Source organism: Anarhichas minor, unplaced genomic scaffold (assembly GCF_050575085.1).
Source record: "Anarhichas minor isolate MPS153535 unplaced genomic scaffold, ASM5057508v1 ptg000063l, whole genome shotgun sequence".
Lineage (NCBI taxonomy): Eukaryota > Metazoa > Chordata > Actinopteri > Perciformes > Anarhichadidae > Anarhichas > Anarhichas minor.
The window spans coordinates 105,714-118,748 of NW_027466509.1; positions in this window are offsets into that span (position 1 = coordinate 105,714).

The following is a 13,035-nucleotide window of genomic DNA, read 5'->3' on the forward strand; positions in this document are numbered from 1 at the left end:
ATTAGGGCCCGAGCACCGACGTAGTCGGAGCGGAGGACCTATTGTTATTCGATTGTTTATTATTATTATTATTATTAGGGCCCGAGCACCGACGTAGTCGGAGTGGAGGACCTATTGTTTTTCGAATGTTTTTTCTTATTCTTATTCTTATTTTTGGTGTTTCGTCGCAAAAAGGAGGTGCTTGGGATACTGGGAATTTTGTGAAATTTGGCACGCAAGCCAGAATTTGCGAAAATTGCAGTCTGATTGGGGTGTCCAACTGCGGTATGAAATATTGGCTCGATAGCGCCCCCTATTGAGTAGCCCCAACATTAGGTTTCACCTAGCTGTATGAAATTTGGTTGGTATGTGGACCGTGATGAGACGCACAAAAAATCCTCTTGGAGTTTTTCATTAAACCAAACAGGAAGTCGGCCATTTTGACTTTTATGACGTTTTTTGACCATTTCAAGGCGTCATACTTTAACAAACTCTTCCCAGAGATTTGACCCGATTGACTTCAGATTCGGTCAGTATGCTCTTGAGACCTTGGCAGTGAAAAGTTACTCAAAGATCAAAAAGTTATCGAACTATGTGTCCATGGCGCGGCGTCAAAAAAACACCATTCGCCGCGAAACAGGAAGTTGTTGTAACTTGGCCATACAGTGTCTAATCTGCTCCAATTCTCTCATATGTCATAATATCCTGACCCGGAACACATCTATATGATAATTTAGAATCATAGTAATAGCGCCACCTAGTGGCAACTGGGATTTTTACGTTTTGTACTTTGACATTCTGCTCCTCACAGATTAATCAGATCCCTCTCAAATGTTGTCAGACAAGCCTTAAGACCTTGATAATGCTTCATTGTGAAGATTGTAAGAAGTTGTCCAAGGGCGGCGACGTGGCGACTCGGCGAGTTTCGATCCTTCGCCATGAAGAAATAAACTGATGTAACTCGACTCCACATCATCAGATCTTTACTAGATTTCACATGTTTGATTAGACTCCAGTCCTGAAGACATTTGCAGGCCAATTTTGAATCATAGTCATAGCGCCACCTACTGGTAACAGTCAATTAAAGTCTTTATACTTTGGCTTGTTTCTCTTAGTAGGTAAATCAGATCAACATCAAATTACTTCCATAAGTTCATAATGCCAGTTCATGAAGCTTTTGATGTTTCATCGAACGCCGTTGCCGTGGCGATGCAGTCTTCGCCGTTAACAACGAAGGTCATTTTGAGAGGCTAAAAATGCTCGAAACATAAGAAAACTTGGCAAGCAGATTACAAGCCCGAAATGTAGTTATAGAATATGATTTTATTGGTTCAGAGTGGCAAATCGGCTCAATAGCGCCCCTACAAAATTTCGACGAAGCAGCCCTCACAGTATGTTTGACCTAGATGTATGAAATTTGGTAGGAACATGTATCACATATGGACTTAAATAAAAGTCTCTTGGGGCCATGCTCTAAACCCAACCGGAAGTCAGCCATTTTGAATTTTTTATGAATTTCTCATGTTTTTTTCCATTTCCAGGTGCTGTACTACGAACTCCTCCTAGGGAATTAATCCGATCACCTTAGAATTTGGTCAGAACAATCTAAAGACCGTAGCGATTAAAAGTTACTAAAAGCTTTAGGTTTCATCGATCGACGTGGATATGGTGTGATGGCCATTTTACATGGTTCGCCATCATCCATCAAGCTGTTGTAACTCGACTGTACTTTGTCAAAACTGTCCCAAACTTGACATGCTTGTTGACTGTCATGGCTTTAGGACTTCTGCATGCCAATATTAACTCATAGTCATAGCACCACCTACTGATAAGCACGGACGTAAGCAGGATTCTATAATTACAGCGGCCCAAACACTGACCTTATTGAAAGGGTTTGTGGGCACACCATGAGAAAAGAATGACTTCTCTGATCTAAATATGTGGATAGTAAGATGCTTGGAGAGCAGAAATTAGATAAAAGTGGTTGTCAAGCCACTGTCGGTGGGCATTAGCATAAATGATCTGTCCAGAGCTTCTCCATGAGAATCAGGTTAAACGTTATAATGAATGCTTCACACTACAATCTAAAGTTGCAGAAGAACTTAAAATGAAAACAGTGTTAAATTAAAGTGTTCAAGTAAAAGCAAATGGCACTACTATTTTGTTAACTTTCATGTAAGTCCAAATACAATCAGCAGGACACTGCAGAAAGTAGAACCCCATCCCAGTAAACTGACAGTCTTTTATGTTACAAACACTGAAGCGCATTCACACACATTTATTTTCTTAATGATCTTAACAGGCTTACATTTATGATTGTATCGGAGGTACACTCAAAACATTTGAGGCTTAAGACCTGGCAACATGATCTTGCTACGCTGCTGGTCGACGCAGGAAATATCATCTAACTCGTGCACGCAGAGTGTGATGGTCACAGAAATTCATGGCCGCATCACCCAGAGTCCTGCTAGTACCAGGAAATACCGTTTAACTCGTGCACGCAGTGTATGACGGTCACAGAAATGCATGGCCAGAGTCCTGCCAGTACCCTCGACGTGCGTGAAGTTGCGAGGGCCCGATCAATGCTGCTCGCAGCTTTAATTCTATTTAATGCTTGTTGTTCCTCTATTGACAGATTGTCCTCTACTATGGTTCTGAACGAGATGTTCTCGAGCTCTCGAATGTCACGCCTAATCAACTTTTTAAGAGGTTCAGAAACTGAATTCCACTCAGGTTCCCATTTGAAGGGTTCGATAAACAAAATCAGGACAGAGCCCAAAGTATATTCATAATAATTTAATAGTTTTAAACGTCTGTGATACCCATAGAGATCTCGCCGAAGACAGTCCTTATCCAGCCCTAGGGACGCTGGGGTCAATCCGGGAGGAATGGGAACATTTGGGCCAATTCAGGGCCAGCTCGGTGGGATCCTGGATTGATATTTTAAACTGCGATATCTTCTCAACCGTTCGATATCCCGCTTTGAAACGTAGAAATCTTGGACCAACGCTTAATTGTATGGAATCGATGTTTTGGGACACATTTTGCCATTTGGGTCAGTATGATTGGGCCACATGAGATTCCATAATAATGTAGTCGAATTGGCAGTTTTTGAGTTGGAAGGAAGCTGAAGTTTGACCTGGAAAATCTCTAGAGTCCTTTGGGCTAGGAAGCTGAAATTTGGAATATATATATATATATATATATCTTCTCAAAGGATAGATCCATTGGTATGAAAATAAAAAGGACTGGAGAAATTGCAACTATTTGAAATTATTGCCGAGCAAATGAAAGAGCTATATTGCTTTACTTCATTTAAAAAATAACTTCACAGATACTTGAACATATCAGAACAGGATAAAACATGACTTCATTGTTTTCAAAACAAACAATAACTTCATTTAAAAAATAACTTTATACATTTTCCTCTTCTTCCTCGTCATCAGCAAAATAATATAGAAGAAAAAACATTAACAAAAACACTGCATATACATTTCTGAATAAAATAGATGATGTTATAGGGCAGGGGTATTCAATTAAAATTCCAAAAGGTCCAGATTGAGAAAATGTCCTCGGACAAAGGTCCGGAACATTACAATAATATCTAACTTGCGGTATTTCGTGCCATATATATATATATATATATATATATATATATATATATATATATATTCAAGAAGCCTAGTAGTAGTAACGTCTCTGTGTAGTCAACAACTGTCAAATCAAATCACATCAATTATATTTTAACAATTATTATTCTCACTTTTCAAATTGAACTGGATGGATTATAAATAATACATAGAAATACATAAATACATGTTCTCTCATTTCAAGTAAAATAAGGGCTGGAATAAATAATAACTGACATAACAGAAAGCTTTTGAAAAATGTGCATCTTAAAATAAAGTACTTAATTTTAGAAAAATCTATTTCACTGAATTGTCCTGCAGCTTTAAATTCAGTTCATTCAGGTGTGAAGTGATGTCAATCAAAAAAGCCACAATATTATATTTTTCTCATCATCTAAAAAGAGAAATGTTTGAGCATGATCTTTATCTGTGGTTATTAATCCACTTGTTTCAGCTCTATTCTCTCTGTTAACATCATTGTTGGTCAGTGAATTCATGCATTAGGATTCTGATCATATTGGGCTCTTAGCTTTATTTTCTGTCTTCATTTAGATGTGAGAGGGTAGTTTGCTCAAAAGAGTTGTGCTTTGTCTCATAATGGCGCTTCATTTACCGCTTTTAATAGTCACGGTCTCTAAACATGTGAGACACACTGGTTTAAACTGTCCGTGTGAAGAATTAACCTATAAGAGTCTGTTCATTCTTTGTTAAAGACTCTGGTCTCTTTCACCACTTCTCTCTCTTTGGAGAACGTCATGTGAAATAACTTCTCTGACTCACGTATTATTCTCCTGCTCTTCCTTCTCTTTCCTCGTCTCTCCCCCGGTGTGTGAACATCTCACTCGAGTCAGGAAACTTGTCAGAATACTCATATTTGATTGGCTGAGCTGCGCCGGTTAAAATAGAAGCGCTCTGTCAAAATAAAATCGATTTTAGGTCCTGGGTCCGGATACAACGGCGTCTGGTACAATAGCTGTCACATATAATAATCACAATCTAAAACATATGCACATCTAATAGAAAACTATATGCAACTAACAGTGCGACTAAGCCAAAGGGTGGATGGTTAACTGGCGCTGCTGTCTTGGCCAGGGGACTCCATCCCACTATCTGAAGACATCCTGAAAACATAAGTAAGGTAATGTTGACATTTAATGACAGTTATGTGTCTGGACTTGTTAACCTTGTGTAGACATGCCCTCTCTCTGTCACTTCTCCCCCAGCAGTGGCTGCTATCGCTAGGCAAATTTTCTGGTGTGGCACATTCATATTGGTCTGACTAACAACTGTGTTTTTTTGTATTATCTTTCTCCTACCCTCTGTTCCTCATGGCTGTGCAAACTGTAACCAGCACCAGGTCGGAGCAGGTAGTGATATCGTCTGATCATCCCCACAGTTTGCTGCAGGAGAGCAGCTCTGTGTTGGCGGGGAGGGTTAATTAGATGGAGTAGGTAGCAATGGACCAATCACTGTTGTGAGGAATTTAAGTTTTAAAGCGCTCCTAATTATGGATATAATGTGATACAGTATATTTACTTGTAGGAGTCTGGTCATTTCATGCATTAAGTGTCTGTGAGAGGGGGTTTGAGGAATGTGCTGGAGCGGGGGTTGTGTGAAAGTGGCTGGGAGAGGTGTGAGGTTTAGGACAATGGGGCATCGGCCCAGGTGGGGCTTGTTGGACTTCAGCCAATCAATGAGCTGATCGATGAGCTGAGGAATGCAACTTTGGGGAGACAAATGTTTTGAAGCTCGGGGGGTTTTTCAGATCTTCTGCTGGCCACCGAGGAGGCAGACCAGCCTTCTGGGTGGCTCGGATTGGATCTCACATGTAATGGAATTTATGTTTGTTTTGTTATTAGTGGTGTGATTCAGTTTGTAACTGTCTGTATCTGTTTTTATGCTTCTTGGATAATAAATCCATTTGATTTTTACTTTAACCTGCTGTTGTGTTTTGGAGGCGATTGAGAGCACATGGCTGCAAGGGGGGGGGGCAAATTCTCCCTGTGTCCAGAAGTTATGGCCATAACACTGTCCAGGTTGCTGGTCAGGATTGTGTGTATGTATATATATATATATATATATATATTAGTGCTGGACGATTACATTTTTTAATCGCAATTAATCACATGGATTTTTTGCGATTAATCTCATTGTTATGGCAAAGTTCAATAATGAATTCAAAAGTAGTGTATTGCTCACTTTTATTTTAAAGTGCTGCTCTATGAACTAAAGGTGAATAACATTGTGTGTAAACACTTTAAACACATCAGGTTGTTGTTAGCAGCAGTGTTCTCTTCACACAGCAGCAGTTCTATCTCTTCACTATCTGTGCTCAGTGTGTGACTGTGTGTGAAATGTTCCACTGCTGTGCAACAGGAACAACATGTTTCATCTACATGTGTGTCTTCATGACAGTCAGAGCATGTGAATGCAGCTCTACTGTTCATCACTATGATGCTGTAACTCAGAGGTGATGAAGGTGACCCAGCGATCACAGAATAAAGACACTTTACGCACAATTTAGGTATATTTTCCCTTTAACTCACGAGATGCAGGTAGCATGTTTTATACTTAATGTGAATATAATTCATACTTTGTTGGCATCTTATTCTGAAAACCGGATGTTTGTCTGAAGAAACCGGATGTTTTCTCACGTTAATCTTTCAGCTAACTTTCAAAGTCCTTCGCTCGCTCCCGATCTGTGCCATTTGAATGCGTTTACCGTGAATTTCAGCATATAGGTGCACTAAAATGTAAGTGTCTGCTGAGTTGACCACGGAGATCTGAGTGTCTGCTGACTTTACCGCAGCGATGTCCAGTAGTCTCCATTCCTCCACCGCTGCCAGTCAGCAACGGACTTTCAAAATAAAACAAATGCTTTAACGCGCTATAAAATAATTGTCGGCGTTAATTAATTAATTAATGCGTTAACGCGATAATTAACTTGCCCAGCACTAATATATATATATAACGCCGACAATTATTTGATCGCGCGTTAACGCATTTTTTAAATTTATTTATTATTATTATAATATATATATATATATATATATATATATATATATATATATATATATATATATATATATTATTATTATTATTGTAACAGACTGTCTCATGTTTATCATTTTGTATTGGAGATGATATGTCCCTTCAGGGTTGCAATAGAGAAAAGGCGACTTCCGCTTCTGGTCGAGGGGGGGGACAGAAATAAACAGAAGCCGTGGGCTGAACCAGATGTCTGGTCTCCTGACTCCGCTTATTACCGTCTTATAAATGCACCTCATACACGAACCCAGGACGCTCTGTCACATCGGTGGCAGCGGTGTTTCTTATGCACCGACTACGGACCGCTACGACTATTTTACGCGTCGGTGACTGTGAGTGTGCGCTTTCTTAGCTTAGCTTAGCTGTCTCAGTTTAGCTAGCAGGCTAACTCCACGGCACTTCAGAGAGAAAAGCGCTGCTGGTTCAAGTACAGGATGGGGATTGGAGATGAAGACCCGTTGAAGCCCAGCTCAGGGCTGTTCGGCAGACGGTCGGCCAGCAGGGATGTGGACCTGCCTGCTCCGTTTCCAGAGTTTCCTCGGCTGGGTGAGACAGTCTGTTACTTTATTTTGAAAGTGCATTGCTCATTGGCAGCGGTGGAGGAAGTCTTCGGCAGACTACGTTGATGCAGCGTGTGGGAGAAGTATAGATAAACTAAAGCAACACAAGCTAACAAATGCTACAGAGAAGTGGATACAAACTGCAGCCGGTTAGTGTTGTGGAAGATGTCTGAGGAACGTTCTTAGGATCGGCGTTACAAGGTGCACCAGCTGTTGCTCTCCCTGGAGACTACTGGACATTGCTGCGGTAAAGTCAGCAGACACTCAGATCTCCGTGGTCAACTCAGCAGACACTTACATGTTAGTGCACCTATATGCTGAAATTTACGGTAAACGCATTCAAACGGCACAGATCGGGAGCGAGCGAAGGACTTTGAAAGTTAGCGGAAAGATTAACGTGAGACAACATCCGGTTTCTTCAGACGAACATCCGGTTTTCAGAATAAGATGCCAACAAAGTATGAATTATATTCACATTAAGTATAAAACATGTATAAAACATGCTACCTGCATCTCGTGAACCAAATGTTATTGCACTTTTGTTCATATAGCAGTACTTTTAAAATAAAAGTGCGCAATACACTACTTTTGAATTCATTATTGAACTTTGCCATAACAATGAGATTAATCGTGATTAAATATTTTAATCGTTGCCCAGCACTAATATATATATATACTGTGGACTCCTCAGAGAAGCTTTGGTGTCTGTGGAGGTGTTGAGCTCTTTGTAATTATTGAGAGAGAAAATCCTTTCTACAAGATGAGGTAAGTTATACATGGTAAGTGCCTTTTTTTCTTACTCTGTGAGAGGCATGTGTTGGGCTGGAGGCACGCAGGGCCTGGTAGCATCTATCCAGCACTGGAGCATGCTGGATGGATGGATGGATGCTTTCCATGGTGCTGATCGGACTCTGTGAGAGGCATGTGTGGGGCTGGTGGGACCCTGGAAGAAGGCATGCAGGGCCTTGTAGCAGCTATCCAGCACTGGAGCATGCCTGGACTTCTCCCTCAATACTCTCTCAACCACACACCCTATAGTTACATCAAGGACACGTACCATTTTGTCGATATAGTGGAAAAAAAATTCACATTCCTGACAACTCAATCCTGTTTACAATTGATAGAGACAGCCCCTATACTAATATTGACATCAAAGAGGGCATACAAGCCGTAAAAAGTCTTTCAGAAACACCCAAACAAAACAAAGACCAGACAAAGAGTTACTACAGCTATTAGAGATCAAATTGACCAAAAAACACTTTGAATTTAATGGAGGCTCTAGGACGAATCAAAGGTTGCTCAGTATTGACCTGTGGGCCAAGGTCGGGAGGTCAAGTACCTATACCATGGACTTGTAAAGTCCACAACTCTGCGCTGCTTGCTCCAATTGACCTGGGATTTTGTATTCACGCATGTCAGGCTCCCCTTCACTAACACCCCCCGAGAGCCAACTTATACGGGCTTGATTAAGTCACAGTTCTTAAGATTTCATAGCATCTGCAGTAAGACTTTGATTCTGCAAGTAAAGTGCTATTCCCAGCTTTGGCCAGCAAAGGGAACTCTAGGACCTCTCTTAGAAATGTCACAGGACATTTCAGCAAACTAAACCTACATTGGTGAACTCTAACCTCTCACTTGTAACCACATATTCCCCGTCTACTGTTAAACTTGTCAAGAGTGATTAGGACAAACTTTCACACGTATATTACAGGTACCTCATCATTACAGGACCACAGTATCATTGCAGCATTCAGGAGGAATAAGAACTTACAGGACAAAATTAAAACACCTTACTAATCCTAAACCCAGGGGACAGGGTGAATATTTTCAACACCGCAACTGGTTTACTAATCGATATACGAAGGTCTTCCATGCAGGACCCGTGGCAGTCTGAAATGTAGAAACTGAATTTATTAGATTAAATGTAAACAGTGTGGTTTGCAATATGTGGGTGGAACTGGCGACACCATTTCAATTCCATTTACCCAACTCAAATATAATATATTGAATAGGAAAAAGCTACTGACTCCCTTTGCCAAACATTTCCTCCAACATGGCAGGAAATCTGTTCCAACAACAGTTATACAGTGTAATCCTAGATGGAGCACTCCCCAAAGACAGCGGGCAGACAGGATCTGGATCCCAAAGGCCTTTATGACAGGCAGGAGCTTCATGGTGTGAGGTAGTGATGGACAGTGCACTATTTTTTTTCTCTATCTATTCAGACTCTCTAGTTCTAAAAGCCCCCACGCCACGTCAAGGCAGAGTCCATGCGGAGGTTTTTTGCGGAGGTTTTTTTTGTTGTTATTTCTTTTATATATTTTTTTATACTGTGAAACAAAGTATTTCCACTGCCTCTTCTTCTGGAGGACATTAACAAATCCAAACAATCGTGGAACGAACTGAACAATGCCTCTTCTTCAGGAGGATTTAAACACACCCTTATTAACAATATTAAACACTCAAACTGAACAAAAACAAACACTCTAACTCTCACTCAAACAGAACAATGATGAACAAAACAGAAAATCAGAAGTCTACTGCTGCATCATCCTGCAACGCATCGACTTGAAGGCTTTGTGGGTTCTCACAGGAATGCCCTTGTCTTTGCATGCCACCAAGTAGAGCTGGTACGCCTTGGCGAGTTTGACCTCTTCTGCGGTGTTGATGAGGTCTAGCTCAAGTGAGGTCCAAGCCGATTTCGATGTCACAGGCAGACATGTTGCTTTGGTGCGCCGCACCGCCTGGCACGTGCCTTCGTCCTCGCGTGCTTGTACATCCTCGAACGGCTGCTCCTGAACACTGTCCTCAGGTCTGGCCACCGTAGGACCAGGTCTCGGGGCAGTGGCGCCATCCGGTGTGGTATGTCACCGTGAAGACGCCACACACTCAGGCCGAAGACTTGGGGCATCAGGAAGCGCGACTGCACCTGCAGCCTTTGCAGGTCACTCTGTGGCACACCCATTGCTCGGATCAGCGAGCCGAGCTCTTTAAAGGCGATGAAATCCCAGTTCATTAGCATGCCCACACAACTGACGAAGGTGAGCACCTTGAACTTCTGATCCTTCCCCATGTGAGGTGGGAGTCGGGCCATAACTGGTCCCAGCCACGGCATGCCATACTCCCTGTAGCGCTCGAGGTTCCGGCTGTAGGATAGGCCTTGCCTCTCAATGTCAATGCAGAGTGAACATGTTTATTTCTTCTCACGGGTATAGATCTGTGTTTCTATTGGAAGTTCTGCTTACAGATACTGTGTCGGACTCAGAGTCATAGTCCGTGTATTCTCCACATGACACATGACTATTAGAAACACCCTGTTCTTCATTTGTGATCACAGTAAGATCTCTGCCTCTAACACTTCAGGAAGCTGCTTCCTCCACATTTTCTGCTGGTTGGGGTTGTAGTTCAGATTCTACAGTTTGAGAGCTGCTGTTCTCTGCAGCAAGAGAAGCCTGTCGCTCCTCAGCTGGGCTCAGCTCCTCCTCAACCTTGTCCTTATTCTCGAACTGTGAGCCAGTGGCACCAGCCGCCGAGCCCGCAATACTGCAATCTGCCACCACACCCACGGCTGCGAGCCCGGCCACAGGTCCGCCAGCAGCAGGCTCAGCCGAAAGGCCACCAGCCGTAGGTTGAACATGCTTCAGTTTGGGATCTTTACATCCCGAACTCACTGTTTTTAATCCACTGGCAAATTTCATAAACCTCCAGAGCTCGTTCTCCAACAATTTGTTAGGGATAAACGGCAGAACACCGGATATGGTGATCCGTGCAGAGGGAGCTGACAGCGGGGAGACCTGCACAAATGTGTCCCTGATAAACACACCGCTCTCGATCAGCTGATAGAGACAAGGCTGTTCTTTCAAGAACACAACCACTGCTTTGTTCATTCTTGATGCAAAGGAGAGTTTATCCAACAAAACCTCCTACACGGTGACACTACTATCCGGCGGGACTATCCTCACTCCCTGCCGGATAGACGGAGGTGGCGTCTCGGAGGACGCCATTCCTCCCAAAACACATCGACAAACGCACCGATCACTCGACCACAACTCATTAAAACAGTTAGAGACTTACCTGATCATGCACATAAGACAGATGATAAAACACAGTAGAAAACCTGAAGAACAGGGACAGAAACCAATTCAAAACTCTGCGCCACTCACACATGCACCACCACACACTCACCGGAAACGGGGGGAGGAGAGAAGGAGGGCAAGTGTAAATGCTCCCATATAAAAGGTAAATGTTCATTTCAATTTTTTTTCTGATACGAATGGATAATTTATGTGTTCACCTTTATTATCTTAAGATTATAACTCCACTTCCTCTTGTGTGTATGTATTTTTATGAAGAGGGGAGGAGAGAGGAGAGTAGAGAGGAAAGGTTTTTGGTTTTCAAAGTCCCGTAATTGGTCCATTGCAGGGAGACACCAGATCACTGTCATGTCATCATTTCAGTCTAAGAATAAAATAAAACTACTCATCCAGGCACAGAAAAAAGTGAACTTCGTCAGAAGTTAACAATCAGCTTACCCTCCGCCCCCCCCCCCCCCCCCCCCCAACAGCTGGGAAATATCTGGAGAAAGGACTCAGTCAACAGTATCATGTTTTGTATTTAATTGTTTACAGTCAGAAAATAAAAATAAAAGATGTTTTCAAAGTCATTGTTAGCTCTGTAATGGTATTATTAAGTAGGACTCAATTATCCTGTAGAGCCTACATCCTATTTTGTATCTAATTGTTCTCCGACTGTCTTCATCGTTCTAAAACCAGACCACAACAAATGTTAAAGACGACTAATTTTCACTCCTGCCACCTAAAAAGAGTCTGATGTTACTGTTTTCCTTTCTGAGTGGAGTTCTCAGAAAGAATGTTTAGCTGACATTTGAATCCACCAGACTCTAGCTCATTTTCAGCAAGGAACAGGAAATGTGGGGGGCTGGAGGAGATAAACGTCTCGTCAGAGAGGGCTGGATTACTTATAGTACTTATACTATACTACTTATAGTACTTATAGATTACTTATAGTAGCTTGGAATGGGACAGCTGCGCTTTTTGTGTCACAAAATGTTTAGTTCACCCTTTTTAAAGGTGCAATGTGGACGGAAAGCCCTAACAGTCCGAATAGGAAGTCAAAGTCACGCCCCTTTTCAGAAAAGATATCCATGATCGTTAGAGACAAATATATATTTTTCTATCCTGTTTGAATTGTGCCATGAATTACACATAAGATGCCAGTTTAAAAGTTGTGCGAGTCAAGAATCAGGAGGCGACTCCTCTGGTTGCAAAACTAAGTCAGACTGTGCAGAAGTCTATGAGAAAATGACTCTACTTCTCTCTTGATTTATTACCTCAGTAAACATTGTAAACATGAGTTTATGGTCTCAGTCTCTAGTTTCAAGTCTTCTTCAATACAGCATGATGTTCATTTAGTACATTATGGTCCATTTAGAGTCAAGTTTAGAGTCTTGTATTTTTCAGTTGCAGATTTTATGTTTTCAGATTCATATCTTATTTCTTTACAGTTTTAAATCTTTTTTTCACTTTCAGACTTTTGGCCTTGATCTGAGAGGGGTGTAATCATGAGTGACGGCATTTCAGTTTCAATTTTTTTTTTTAAATGATCAAAACTATTGGCCTCGATTTGGCTCCATAGATTACACACAATGAAAACATACTTATTAATATAATATACATTTTTGCTAATAAATCCACCTACATCCCACACACTGTTCCTTAGGACTCACTCCTGCAACACTGTTGGATATGACCGAAGTGACTTTTGAGTACAGTCTCACAAGTAAATGTAACAGAGGTACT